Below are 15,566 nucleotides of genomic sequence, written 5' to 3'. Positions count from 1 at the left end.
AGAGGAGGAAGAGGAGAAGGAGGGAAGGGGGAGAAAAGAGAGAGAGAGCCCAAAGCCATGGTGCACTTTATAACATTGTCCCTAGATTCACCCACTGTCAGTTCAGCTTTCATCTTTTCATCAGAAGCAAATAGATAAATCCAGTTCACTTTCAAGGGATGGGGAGTTAAGCCCCACCTCTGGAAAAAAGAAATATAGACTAATCTGTTGATATAATTTAGGACCATCACGATATTACTTGTGACAGCAATATAAATATGGAGTATCCAGAAATAAACATAACCAAATATCCACAAGCATCTTTCAGAGAAAGTTACAAAACTTTATTTAAAAGAGCTAAAGAAGACCTAGAGGAGGGATAAAGACCATAGTACTAGACAGGAAACCTCAAGGTTCCACAGAGCTCATTTCTCCTCACCTTGGTGTACCATCCAGTGCAAATTTAACCCAAATCCCCAGGAGACTTGTTTTCCATATGGAATTTGAAAAGATTATTGTAAACCATACATGGAGAAATAAATGGCCAAGAATAGCCAACACACTCCTGCAAAAAGATACCATGGTGATCAGTGTTGGGCAGGGCAATTCCTTGAACAGATATCAAGACTGACTATGATCCTGAACCATCGCATGCCTTTAGAGAAGGCGGGAAACCTTGAAGGCCCCAGCATGAAGATGACATGGATCAACAGGCTGTTGTCCCCACTGGGGGGAAAGCAAAGAGCTGCTTCCTTTTTGCTGAAAGTTTGACATCACCTAATAGTTTAAATGTGTCCCTATCAAAACCCCAGCAAGCAAAGGCGCCTAGGCATAGGCCCTTGAAAAGCTGCTGCCCAGTGCACCAGAAGATACGTAGGAGAATGTCTGTTGCAGTGAAATTCACGGGTAAGACAGGCAGAATACACCCAAATGCCCACCTACCAACAATAAGGGCAGTATACTCAGACGAGAGAATGTTCTCCAGCAGTGAAAATAGATTTGCCATATGCACAGACATGGATGAATCTCAAAATCACCACATCAAGCAAAAGAAGCAAACAAATTCCAGACTGTGCAGTTACCTGTGTGTAACTTCAAAAAGAGAGAAACTAAGCAGTCTATTGTTTAGAGACACACATAGAGGTGGGGCAACTGTAAGGAAGGACAAGGGATTCAGTTGACTTTGAGGGCAGTGTTTGGCGGGTAGAGAGTTGGAGAGAGAGACAGAGGGAAAGGTGATCAGGGTGGAACACTGGGAGGTAGGATGACCAACTGCCCGATTTTGCCAAGAAATGAGAAATTTCCTAAGGTTTAGAAATGGGAAATTTCCTAAGATTTGGAAATGGGAAATTTCCTATGGTTTAGAAATTTCAATGCTACAACCAGCACAGTCGTGTGCAAAGTGGAACTATGGCCTACCCTATACCAAAAGCTTCTAAGTTTCCAGAACATTCTGATTTGGCCCTGTGGCTCTTTATCTTACCATTATTTTTAAACTAGATGTAGCAGGTGAAATGGTACCCCCCAAAGATATATCCACATCTTAACCCCCATTACACTGCGAAGTGACCTTATTTGAGAAAAGAAAAAAAAAGCGTCTCTGCAGATGAAAATAAATGACGACTCTGAAGACGAGATCATTTGGTTAACCAAGTGAGTCCTAAATAAAAAATAAGTATCCTTATACGAGACAGAAGTGGAGAAGACACAGAGAGAAGGAGAGAGCCGTGTGAAGATGGAGGCAGAGTCTGGAGCAATGTGGCCACAAGCTCAGGGACACCTGGAGCCCCCAGAAACTGGAAGGGGCAGGGAAGCCTTCTCCCCTAGAGCCTCCAGCGGGAGCGTGGCTCTGCTGACACCTCAGTTTTGGACTTGTAGCCTCCAGAACCATAAGAGAATCAATCTCTTTTGTTTTAACCCAGCAGGTTCATGGTAATCTTTTGTGGCAGTCACAGTGAACCAATTCACTGAGTGCATATATTTTTACACCCTGTTTTGGTTACATGATATATTTTAAAATAGAAAGAAAAATTTTGACACCGCCCCCCGCCCCCCCCGCCCCGCTTCCTTCCAGGTAGCAGCTGACACACCACCCCTCCCACCACCCATGACCCCGCCCCCCCAGAGTAGGTCTGCAGCGCATGTTTGAAAGTCCCCTATTTTGGCTTCTTGTGCATATGTAAGTAAATGCTTCTAATCTTCCCTGCCAGATGTAAATATCCTTGAAAACACCTATCAAGACTTATGCAATGTTCATACCCCACAGTGTCTAGACCAGTGTCAATCAAACAATAGTGCACAATCAATGCTGCTGAGCGAATGAATCAGTAAATTAGTGTCAGCAAAACTCTATGAGGCAACAACCAAGCCGGGTGAGACTCCCGATGCACACCGGATGTCGGCGGCCCCTGGCACACCCTGCGGATGCAGCCTGGAACCAGCAGGCTGCAGTTCTCAGCAGTGCCCGGTCTGCCTTCCATCTTCCATTTCCAAATTGCCCCCTCATCCCCCGCCCCCTGCCTGCCCTCCCATGTGCTGTGTCTGCGTCCACCTCTGAGATTCTGGTGTTCACCACTCAGCCATGGTATTTCCCATCCCATGAACCACAAGCACACATTGCAGACGGTTACCAGCACTGTCTGTGGATTCTCATGGCCAGCATGTGAGGTCCCAGGCTCCGGGTTTCCCCTTTGCTCACACCCGTGTCTCCCAGGCTTAGCCAGCCCATACACAGTTATTAGGATGAGTCAGAGAGGCCAGCACACCTCAAACCTGTGTCCCAAAGACAGTGAGAGCAAATGGCTGGCTCACTTGTGGACAGGGACACTGCAGCAAGCCCAGGATGCCACAGCTGCCTCCACCTCCTCGTGCAGCACACAGCTTCTGTTTCTGCAAAAGCACTCATCACCCTTCCCCACCAGGTGCTGCATAGCAGCCCACCCGCAAGGCTTCACCAGGCTCCCTGCCTGGCTTCCAGGTGGGCTCAGCCATTGGGAAGCCCTGTCAGGAGATGGGAGGGAGGCAGTGGAGGAGGAGAGAGAAGGGGGAGTATTTATCCACACTACCCATCCTTGCTCTCTGCCTGCAGGGCTCCCGCAGACTGGGTGCTTTCCTTGGGTGAGGGACACAGCTCCTGCAAGATTCCCCATGCCCCTCATTTCCACCAGCTGTTCTTCCCCCTTCTCTCTTCAATCCACAGCATGGTACATGCCCTGCGATCCCATGTCCAGCACAAAGCACTGTGCCCTCCCCACACTCTGCCCACCTTCACATTATCCTCTTAATAAACTCTCTTTAAATTCCACAAACTGAAGATGCATCTGTTTCCCACGAGGACTCAGGCTGGCCCAGCACCTGCGACATTCCCCAGGAGGGCACATGGTGGGATCTCACTACCCTTTCAATCTTCCAAGCCAGTGGGGCACCAGGACACACTTACTCCCAGGTAGGTCCTCAGGATACCACAGGCCAGAACTTAGAGAACAAACTCCTGGTCAGAGATCACATGGGCAGCGAGAAGGAGCAGTGGGTTCCGAGAAAGGAGAGTGGACAGGCTGCCAGGATCCCCATTCAGGCCCGTTAACCCACCCGTCTTAACCAGGAGAGCAAGGCCCAGCCAGGCGGTGAGGCTCAGCCCAATCTGCGTGTCCCAGGACTACAGTCTGCTCTGCCTCCCGGATACCGTGTCCTTACAGAGATTGAACTGGCATCACCAGTTCAAACCCCAGCCAGTGAGATCTGCTAGGAGATGGGGACAGCGAAGAGCTGAGATTGAATCTCAGGTCAGAAAATACCAGCAAACCACCCGGGGGGATTTCCAGTGAAATTAGACATAAGATGGACAGGGAGTTCCTGGGGCTCCAGTGGAGAAGGGCAGGATGGTAGCAGGACCCACCAGGGCAGGAGTCCTGGACACGACCACCTTTGCTCACCTGGGGCACAGTTTATAAGAAAATGATGGCATCCTGCTTTGGGATCTTGGGTGTCCAGCGTAGGGAATTACAGGAAAGGGTTCTATTTTTGTCATTTGTCATTTATGTTAACCAGCAAGTCAGTGATCTTATACACACACACACACACACACACACACACACACACACACACACACAAAATTGTCAATCACTCCCTTGTCCAGACACTCCTTAGGAGAGAACCAAGGCCAATCTCGAGTCCAGCACTTGCCTGGTCTGGGCCCTGAGTCCACAGGGCCAGATCCTCTCCTGGACCTCACATGTCAGAATTCCCTCCTGGACACCTGGCCCGGATCCACGTCATCTTCTGCCTCACAACAAGCAGTGCACTTCCTGGACATGAAGTCGCTGTTCATTAACAGAGGCCAGGGAGCGTGCTCAGTTTGATAGGGAAGAGTTCAGGGAAGAGTTACGACGGCCACGACTTCATCTCATGAGAGAAGCAGCTTCCCAGCAAAAAGTGATGAATTGAGTCTGCTGTGACTTTTCTCCTGGGAGTAAACCAGATGCCCTGGGTCCCTCGGGCAGCTCCCATCATTGAACCTGTTTGAAGCTTGTATTTCGAGTTGAAGGGGTTGCTGTTACTAAACAATAACCACACACAAATATTTGTGAGGATTTTAGCAGTGATCAATGACTGCATCTGAACAGTCCCGTTAGATGACCCCAAAGCATAATTAGCCTGTGTTAGATCATCAGGTATTAGCACATTTAGCTAAACTTTGGAGGCTAAATTTACTACATACTCTGATTTTGACCTATTTCAAGTAAAGAAGAGATACAATTGTTTACAAAAATGAAAATTATGTCCCCACAGATTATTTCTGCTTGTTAAATGATTATTTCTTCCCGTAGAGTAAGTTTGGAAGACTCTAAGAACAACCACAGGACAATGCATTGAACATTTACGATGGGACAGGCACTGCACATTCTCATTGACCCTCGTGAGAAAGCACAAGGCAGGTAATACCAACATTCCCATTTCATGGATGAGGAAACAGACAGGTCAAGACCGAGCAGCTGCTCAAGGAGGCAGAGCCAGGACCTGACTGTGGCCCTTTGCTCTGTGAGCTCACAGGTCTAGTCCTCACTCTATGTGACCAATCTCCTGAAAGACCACACCTTGTCTTTCCACCATGCAGTGGGGCCCTGCCTCTGAGCCCAAACCCCCTGGGGGAATTATCCCCAGAGCGAGCACGGCAGGGGTGCCCCCATCACTACCTCACCAAGGAGGCACCAGCGTCTCACATTGAAGCATCCCTTCCTGGAGTTTGAGTCCTGACCAGAAGCATCTCAGGACCTTTCCAGATCCAGCCCCCAGGGCCGCTGCCTCACCCCAGGTTTCTTCATCCCACCACCACTTGATGCAGACAATTCTGATTCCAAGAAGGGACCATCCCTTGAGATCTGGCACCAGCCTCCACATCTCTGGGTGTAGACCTACGCCGATGAACCATCTCACCATGCTGAGCACGTGTACCGTTTTCCCTTCTACAGCTCGGGTACCTCCAGAGAGCACGAACCACAGCTCATTATTTTTGCATCTCCAGAACCTGGACCAGGTCTTGGCACAGAGAAGGCAGCGAGCGTTTCCCAATGAATGAATAAAATGTGGAATCTGGTGAAATTCCTGCTATAGGAACCAATGATTATGCGGTTGATTCAGAAAATGGTGCATAAAAAAATGGAAATATCCTCCATGTTTCTAAGATAAAATCCTTACTTTGGCCGTGGCCTGGACCATCCACACGGGCCTGGTTGCACAGGGCTAGTGCCAGGCATACCATAGACCTTCCCTGGACCTCTTCCCTGCTCTAGGCTGAGCCCGGCCACAGGGTTCCTAAAGCGACAGACTTCCCACAACCTCCAGGTGTGTCTGGCCACATGTCATCCTTGCCCGTCAGAGGCCATGCCTCCGCTCTAACCCCAGAATGTTTTGAATGCTTGTACTCAGAAAATCCAGATAGCATGGAGTGACCCCAGGACGCACTCCCACAGCGTCCCCATTGGCTAGATGTCCATCTGCAGGACATGATCCCCTTCTACACCCCATACCCATGCTGACACCCACCCGTCCCAGCACAACCAGTTCAAAGGCAGAGAGGTCGAAGCAGAAGCCAGCGGCCCTGCCTCAATATATAACGGCCAGAGCCACCCACTCCCTGGCACCTGCTCTTGGGGCCTTCAGGCCTCTCTGAGCAGCCAGGGATATGGAGGCAGCTCTGGGTCAGCGATGCAGAGAATCTGGAATCTTCCGGCTCTGTACCCAGGGCCCACTTCTGCCGCACAGCTGGGAAGTACTTGTCTCCAGGCTTTTGAAGTGTACAAGAGTCACACACTCCTGAACCCATTCTATACTGCTGACCCAGGAAGACTAGACGCTTGGATGACTTTCCACTCACTGTGCCGTGGGTCTGTGCAGCACACTGTAAAATCCATGGGATTTTACATCAGAATGTTCTGCAAAATAAATAAGAAAATAACTTTAGAGTCTGAGTAAACCACCATCGTAAATAAAGTGTAAGATATAACGAGTTTACTGAAAGCTGAATGTTCCACCTTTTCAGTGTGCTTTTCTGCCCTAGGGTTCAAACAATCAGCCAGCTGTCCCCTCCAGCAACAAAACCCTAATAGACTGAAACTGTCGGACTGCAAGACTGCACGAGGGACGCAGTTTAGTCATATAAGATGCCATCGATAATACATAACAAGTGTCTAATTCCTAGACCTGAGTCTAAGGAACTCAGAAGGAAGCTTGTTGGATGTTCTACAAGTGTGGGGATTCCAGATTCATGCAGAAAAGGCACAGGGTGAAATGCTGCAAATGGCTTAAGAGGAAACCCTTCCCTTCCATCCCATGTACTAGTGAAGTCATCATGCAGAAGGTTGCTCTCTGAATGAACTGGAAGGACACTTTTCTCCATCCTCATCCTCCTTAGATCACGATTGGACCGTGTGGAGGGAAAGGGCCCTGCATCCGCCAGCATGCTTGACTGACAGCAGGCAGGGCTTGAGACAGGCCCTGGGTCCACAGGAGCACAGGCAGCCAGCGACTGTCCTGCCGGCTCAGGCCAGGGCTGCCATGTCACTTAGAATCCACAGGGAAACTGTGGGGCTCGCAGTTCTGTAGGTCCAGCAGCCCCTCGGCTTGGTTGCCCCAACCATGTCCTGGAAACTGTGGATTTGGGAGGAAAAGAGAAACAGAGCTAAATGGTCAGTGAAAATTACCCATTTCATCAAAAAATTTCCAAATTCAGACCCCAATAAATTACCTGGGATCTGGCAGCTGCTGTGCACAGCATATTAAGGGATCGACAGAAGTCTTCTTCCCCCTTCCTCTCCATTATTCGCTTGGAAGTGTCCAACCAGTGTGTGGGCTGCAGGAGCCACAGACAAGGCCCGGCTGGCACTCTGAGGCCAGTTCCACCACCCCAAGGCTGCTCTTCTGAGCCTGGTGGGCTTTCCTGAGCAATGCACCCAGCTCACCCCTCTGACCCTGGCCTGTGGGGCACTGGGCAGGGACCTCGGGGAGGGACACAGATGCTCAAAGGCCTAACCTGGGTCGGCTTCCCCTTCTGCCCCTGCCATTCCTTCCCTATCTTTGCATTTCTCCCTGCAACTGGCAACAGTGTGAATGCACGCTTCCACCCTGTGCCCATGGGGTTCCTGAAAGCTGGTGATCTGGACTATGAATTTCCAAGGTGAAGGAGAAGTTCATCCTTCCTTCAGTTTCACTTTCCTGAAAGGCCTCCGGGCAAACCATGGACAACTCAATCACCTTTCCTAGAGTGCCAGGCTGGAGAGCCTGGGCTCCTCTCCCAGAGAAAAGACAGCTGCGGGGCGTGTCTGAGCTCACATGCAGGAGGCATGGCCAGACACCTGGGGCAAGTGTCCAGGAAAGCACCAGCCGTGAAGCTCCACCAGACTGAGTCACTGCCACCTGCCCTGAGCATCCCTGTGTCACCTGGCTGGTTTCCCCACAAACTGCCTTCTCACTGGTCCTCATGGGGGACGATCGCCCCATGGAAGGAGGCTTCTAAATGGGCCACTAGCCCCAAGAAGCACAAGCTCAGTCTCTACCACACTTGGGTTCGCCGTTTTGAAGCACTGTGCTCTCGGGCTTGATGCCACGTGGCTGGTTCACTACAGCATTCAGAGCGCCCTGTGCGGGCCCAGCACCTAGGAGGTGCTCAAGAAACATGAACTGTGCAAAACATCACCTAACGCAGGCTATGGCAATACCAGAAGCAAGCCTGGCCGAGTTTTACTTTTTGTTTAATTCTTTACTGCAATCATACATAAAACAAAACAAAGGCAATGAAATGTAAAGAGAAGAATGGCAACCATAAACCATCATCTACAGGGCTGAAACAAGGCTTCTGTCTCTATTTTTCAGATGAGCCTCTCCATCCAATATTACAAGTAGTTGCTTGTATTTATGGAACAGAGCACCATCACATACCACACACCATAACAAACCCTGGGCTTGCTCTTTGTAAGCATTGGAGAATGATTATTTTCTTACCTACATATAAATGCATATGCACTTACATACACAGTAAATACATTTTTGCTCACACAGTATGCACATGTGTGTTCACATGTACACAAATATGTGTACACACATATTCATATGTTCACACACACAGGCACCTGAACACATATATGCATGCAAACACACACAAATCCATGCATGTGTGCATGCACACTTAAACACAGTTACACACAAGTACACATACCTACACATACAGACAAGGCTCTGGGGAAAAGCGGCTGCTTGTGGCGTGATTGCTGAGATTTCTCTGGGTCTAAATTGATACTGCCTCCTGTGTCAGAAGAGTCTCGTGCCTACAGCCAGACAGACTGAGGAAATGCCAACCCTCTGTCTTCCAGCCCAGCCCTGAAGCCAGGCTCCACCCCTCTACACTCCAAAAAGGGAGACATCCAAAGGTTGATTCAAACCAGAAAATACTTCTGTACTTCTTGTGTGCTATCCCTAGGTCAGTCTTTATTTCTCCATCTATATGATAATATGCTTCAACTTTGCTTCTTATAGAAATGTTCAAACATGCATGAAAATAGAGAAAAGCATCAACTCAGCCCCTCACATCTATCACTCCGGATCCAGCCCCACTCCACGTCCATGCTCCTATTCTCTCTCCTCCGCTATCAGTTGAGGCAAGTGGAGAGCCAACAGATAAGGTGGAGCAGGGGAGTCTGTAGAGGACTTCGTGCTTGCAAACAGGGTGTTCCCTATAAGTCCTGCTCTTGCAAACGAAGCAGGGCGTTCCCAATAAGTCCTGCTCTTGCAAACCAAGCAGGGCGTTGGGGACTTGTTTATGTGTAAACATCTTGAAAATCCAGAAAGTCAGAGAAAGGTCAGAAAAACAACAATGTGTCTTGTGACTTGGCAACATTCCACAAATGACTGTATAAAATAAAGCAAAGCGGGCCATTCGAGGCGGCCGCCATGTTTGTCTTGTCTTGTGTTGTCTTGTGTGTTCATTCCTTTGTTTAGGAAACATGCGGACCCCAACAGCAGTCCTCCTCAGCCCCGGGGCTGCATCCTGGCTTGGCCTCACATAAGCTGTGAGGTCAGGCCAGCCAGCCGCTGAGCTGAGATCGCTTCTCCCCCATAATCCAGATGACAATGTTCACTCCCAGGGCCATTTGAGATTAAATTTTAAAATGCACACAAGGCTTCATGCAGTGTGTAGCACCTTATAAGCATTTCATGAACAGTAGTTAAAATTAGTAATTGTATTGTTAGCTGTACTTCCAAACACCAGAGCACAGACAGCAGAGGAGCTAGCCCAAGGTCACAGACCCATGAGGGGCAGATGGGCTGGGCCCCAAGATTCTGCGTCTGCTCCTCGGGCCCTCCTGAGTGGGAGGAGGTAGCTTTGTCTTCAGGCCCTGAGGCCTCTTGGATTCAGCAGAAGTCTAAGAAGCAGAGCCGTGTGTATTTTAACTCCAAAAAGTTATGCTGAAAAACAGATGCATTCTTGAGGCATTATTTTCCTGAGTTTAGCAAATGCCTGAAAGGTACCTTCCATGAAGTGTGAAAGTCCAAACACCATTTGTTTAACTCAGTTTTTAACTCTCAAGGAAGCGTTCCTTTCTCAGCACTCTGAGCCCAGTTATGGTTGCGAAATCCCGGCCCATCTTCCACCGAGCAGAAGGACCCCTGCCCACCTTCCTCAGTGTCTGCAAGGAGGAGGGCTTATCTTCAGAAGGGCCAGGACGGCCCCGCATGGACAGATGCCTCAAATTCCCTGTGGCACAATTTCTTCTGCTGAGCATTCCACTCTGATGGATTTGACAACCTGCTCCCCAGGCTCGGAGCAGCCCAGAGCTGTCCCCGGGCTGCAGCGGGAAGAGGGATGAACCCACACGTGAGGGCTCCTGACTTCAGACAAGGGAAGGAGGAATCCAGAGATTCACAAGAGAATTAAGCAAAATCAAGCATCCTAGAACCCTCAGCACGGGTGCCAACCAGGACCTCAGTCCTCAGGAGGCTACTGGGGAAGCAGGGAGAGGCTTACCCACTCACAGAGCAGATCTGAGCCTGGAGCACACCAGCCAGCACTGGGCCACACGGGGTCCCAGACCTGCGTCCATTGCCCAGGGTCCATACCCCATACCCAGTGTCCATACCCAGGCTCCACACCCAGTTTCCACCACACCGAGGGTCTACACCCAGGGTTTACACCCAGTGTCCACACCCAGAGTCCACACTCAGTGACCCACACCCCATGTCCACACCCAGAGTTTACAGCCAGTGTCCACTACGCCCCGTGTTCACCACACCCAGGGTCCACACCCAGTATCTCACTTCCAAGTTCCACACCCCGTGTCCACACCCAGGGTTTACACCCAGAGTCCGCACCCAGTGTCCACCACATCCAGGGTTTACAGACAGTGTCCACCACACCCAGGGTCCACCACACCCAGGGTCCACCACACCCAGGGTCCATACCCAGTAACTCACATCCAAGGTCCACACCCCATGTCTACATCCAGGGTTTACACCCAGTGTCCACCACACCCAGGGTCTGCACCCAGTGTCCAAACCCAAGGTCCTCACCCAGTGTCCATCACACCCAGTGTCCACCACACCCAGGGTCTGCACCCAGTGTCCAAACCCAGGGTCCACACCCAGTAACTCACATCCAAGGTCCACACCCCATGTCCACACCCAGAGTTTACAGCCAGTGTCCACCACACCCAGTGTCCACCACACCCAGGGTCCACACCCAGCGTCCACACCTGGTGTCCACACACAGGATTCACAGTGTCCCACACCCCTGTCCATACCCAGGGTCCACACCCAGAGCCCCACAGACAGATAACGAGGGAGAGACCAGCAGACTCCCAGGCAGGATGTCTGAACGCAGCAGCTGTGCTGTACCCCATGCTCTCCTGCTCTTCCTCCTCCAAGCTCAAACCTTTTATGATGTTTGTTCCTGTGAGTGATTTATTAATTACTCGGAGGGGCTGGGACATCGGTTGAGAGGATGCGCAAGGAAGTCAGCGCTCCTGGATTAAATAAAGCACATCCTAATTCTGTATTTCCAGCCCTAGAGTGAGCGTTTTTCCAGTACGAGCTGGGGAAGCATTTATTGTTCTGAATGTATTTACCTTAGAAAATGCATTGCAACTGGATCCGCTGAGCCCTGGCTTTCCAGCCGGCTGTCCCCACACAGCAGTAGCTGGTTTTACAGGGTGAGCTAGCGCCCAGCACTTAGCACAATTCCCTGACCTCATTAAACATTCAGTAAAGACTGGGTGCACAGAATCCTAATGCCGTTCATTCTCTTCTCGTAGGGCTTTACCTGGCTCAAAAATGGTTCCTTAACCACAAATTCATTTCAAGAGACATGTCCAATGAAATTAACATTCTCCCTGCGACTGGAGATCATTCCTCAGTCACAACCGAGCTCCGAGCTCCGTGTACTTAATGACATGCTTTTGAAAAAAATGATGGCTCTAGTTAAAGTTGAGTGGTCATTTCATTCCCAACTCATCTTTATGGCTCTTAAAGAATGTTTAAAATTCCTTCAGCTGAGCCTCAGGCTAAATGTGAATTTTTTAAGAAAGTAAACAAACATTGAGATTCCCATTTGGGAATTAGTGAGGAATGAGCCATTCACAGCTTGGTTTCAAAGTAATGGCTCAGACTCCAGCTTTGGCAGAAGTTGGAAAATGTAGACTGGGCCCTTTGAGAAAAGCCTTTTTTTTCCTCCAAATAAATAATTGTTTGAAAGCAAGTGAGGTGGTAGGCAAAGTAATTCTTCCAATGCAAGGCTCCAGACAGCAGGAAGAGGCCCCTGGGAAGGTCCAAATCAAAAAGCAAGCCTAGGCCGCGGCGTGTAGCCAGGACCACCAACCACCAACCACCAACAGGGAGCGGCCCCCAGGCCATGGACTCTCTGGGCCCTGTCACCAAGCTCTGGGCTGTAGGACATTTACACGGCCCTGTAGGTCAATGTCCCAACTCCAAACATACTCCTACAGGGTCACCCCCTTTCTGTGTCAGGAGTCAAACTTATATAATTGGTTATTTTCTTATTTTCCTAGATAATTTGAGACATTAGACCCGCAGTTCTCAACAATAACTGCACACCGGAAATAGCTGGAGAGATTAAGAAACACAAGGCCTGGCTGTCGCCCACAGAGGTTCTGATTTAGTTGGTCTAGAGTACACCTGGTCGCAGCATCCTAATTCGAATGTGCAGCCGCAGCCAAGAAATCCCTTGTTAAAGGAATCCATGAGTTACCAATGCCAGCCAAAGGTGAGCGCCTGGAAGGAGAGCAGGAAGGAGGAGAGAGAGGGAGAAGAGGATGAGGAGCAGGGAGAAATACACCTTGCAAAAGATGGATCAATGTGCCTAGACCAAATCCCCTGAGGATCAGAAGAAAATTTCCCAGGCGTACTTCATGCTTGAGAAGGATATAATAGGAACAGAAATGCAATAAAAATAGTCACTCAAAGGCAAGATTATCAAACAAGGAAATAAGATGAAAACAGAAATTGCAGACTGCAGGAAACAAGTTAACCCAAAACACCATCATTACAGGAATCCTACAGAGAGTCAAAACATTGAGAAAAGAGGATACCTGCAACCAACACCAAATTAGTGACTCAGGAAAAAGGCTGTGGTCACCATAGTGGAGGCCAGTGCAGACATAGCAGGGAGTGAAGCAAAGAGAGAATTGACCCCAGAGACAGCGATAGTCAAGCATAAGGAAAACTGGCTCCCCAAAAAAGAGCCCAACCTGTGGAAGCAAGGCAGTGCAGAAGAAAAGGAATGATTCACAGAAGAAATGCCTTATGATTCTACAGCTCATATCATGTTTCAGCATAAAATTATACAGAACAATCTACCAGACATATCCTGGTGAAGGTCCTGATTTTCAAGTTGAAAGAAATGATTCTTGAGGCATCCAGGTAGATAAAGAATTCACCAACAAGGCTGAAAACAATCAGACTGGCTTGGAGTTCTCCTCAGCCAGAGTCTACTCAGTCTGTGGGAAGCAACGGGGCAAAGGCTGCAAAGCGCCCGGGAAGGGAGCGTGAGACGCCAGGATGTTCGGTCCAGCTAAGGTCATTTAACGTCAAAGACAATGAGCAGGCACTCTCAAAACTGCCCGAACTCCAGGACTCAGGGACCGGGCAACACCCATGGGCCCTTCTCGGAAGACCTGCTCAGTCAGAAAGTTCAGGAGATGAGAACGCCGGCAGAAGGGCCTTCCTAGGACTTCGTGCTGGATGCCAGAAAACCAAGGAGAGGCTCTACAGAGTGCTGAGGTGAGGACGGAAGGCCCACTGCAGGTGCAGAGTGCATATGGAAAGAGACAGCGTCCCCATGCTCCCAGGACCTCAGGGAATATGGTCACTGGGTTCTTCTAAGAAAAAAATCACTGGCACCAAATCTCGCAAACCATGAAATGAATAAAAATGACCTAGGAAGGGAGATGTCTTCATTAAAGCCCTGGTGAAGAAGGGCAAGTCCACAAAATACAGAGCTGAGACTAAACATCTACGTGAAGTCAAGTTACAAAGTGATTGCGCGGGCTATGAGCTTTGGTAACATTCGAATCATAGCTAACAAAACATTGAAGGTGGGGCAAGGAGAAAGGAACCGTGGCTACATCCATTCCTGTGTCTTTCTTGGTAGAGAACGGAAAAATGAAAACACATGGTTAAAACAGTACGTCTCCACCCTTACCACCTCTCACAGTTATTTTCAGAACCTGGGAGGCATCATTGCATCACCAATATCTCTTCTAATTAGAAACGTGCATCGGAAATCCAGCAGTCACTTCAGCTTTGCTTTCTGTTGTTGTCTTCATGTGAAACTGAACAGGTACATATGTTAGAAGATGGCACATATCGGATCATCTCATGTCATCATACATAGCAAGCGGCCTACGCCAGCCTCCCTGCTCCTGTGTGCCATGGATGGGCTCACTAAATGTTACCCAAGTAATGGGCAAGTGAGTCAGTGCCTTTTTTAACTTTCTTATGCATATCTCTCTTTATGGCTTAGCTCTTAGAAGAGAATATGTCTGGCTAGGCACGGTGGCTCATGCTTGTAATCCCAGCACTTTGGGAGGCCAAGGTGGGTGGATCACCTGAGGTCAGGAGTTCAAGACCACCCTGGCCAACATGGTGAAACCCTGTCTCCACTAAAAATAGAAAAATTAGCTTGGCGTGGTGGCAGGTGCCTGTAATCCCAGCTACTTGGGAGGCTAAGGCAGAATAATCACTTGAACCTGGGAGGCAGAGGTTGCCGTGAGCTGAGATCATACCACTGTACTCTGGCCTGGGCAATAGAGCAAGACTCCATCTCAAGAAAAAAAAAAAAAAAAGAAGAGAATATATCATTGTTCTAAATACAGTCAAGTCCAAAAGGTAAAGCTTTTTCCACTAGACAAAACCTATAGAGTACCAATTGCCCAAATTGCCCACTATGGCTTCATTCACCTCCAAGTGGAGCCCTTGTCCTGCCTCTTCCTCAATCCCCTGGGCCCCACTGCCTCTCCCATCAGTCTACACCCCTGCCTCTGCCCTCAGACAGTGAGTCTTGGGGGTCTAGGACTATGGAACCTCAACCACCTCAGACAGACTGAATACAGGCTGGTTGGTGGAATCCACCCCCTTTCCTTCACTAATCTACACACTCCCTAAGAACGGAGATGGCACCTGTCTCTAAATACCTAGGAGACTGACTGGTGCCGGTTACATGCTTTAGTGAAAGTCAATTAAAAAGTCAGTCACAAGGTGACTTATGAACTCTATGCCCATGAATATCACAGTGCAGCCAAAAGTATTTTCTCATAACATTTAAAATACAAAATTGATACGGTAAATATTTGCTAAGAGCTTATTTTCTATAAATAGAGGGAAAGTTTTCAATAGTTAAAAAAAGGAAAAAATGTGTCCTGCCATTTTTCAGAAAAGATGGACCTCAAGTAGCAGGAAGACCAGAACGGTGCGAATGAGGGGTAAGCAAGCATAGGCCACACCTGCACCCGCTCACAGCAAGGCCCTGCAACCTGACTTGGGTCTTTTCCCCAAATGGTATTTGGCGCAGCCTAATTGTGATCAGA

This window comes from Chlorocebus sabaeus, chromosome 9, assembly GCF_047675955.1.
Source record: "Chlorocebus sabaeus isolate Y175 chromosome 9, mChlSab1.0.hap1, whole genome shotgun sequence".
NCBI lineage: Eukaryota > Metazoa > Chordata > Mammalia > Primates > Cercopithecidae > Chlorocebus > Chlorocebus sabaeus.
The sequence above is the reverse complement of the archived record's forward strand: the minus strand, read 5'-3'. Positions refer to the sequence as shown.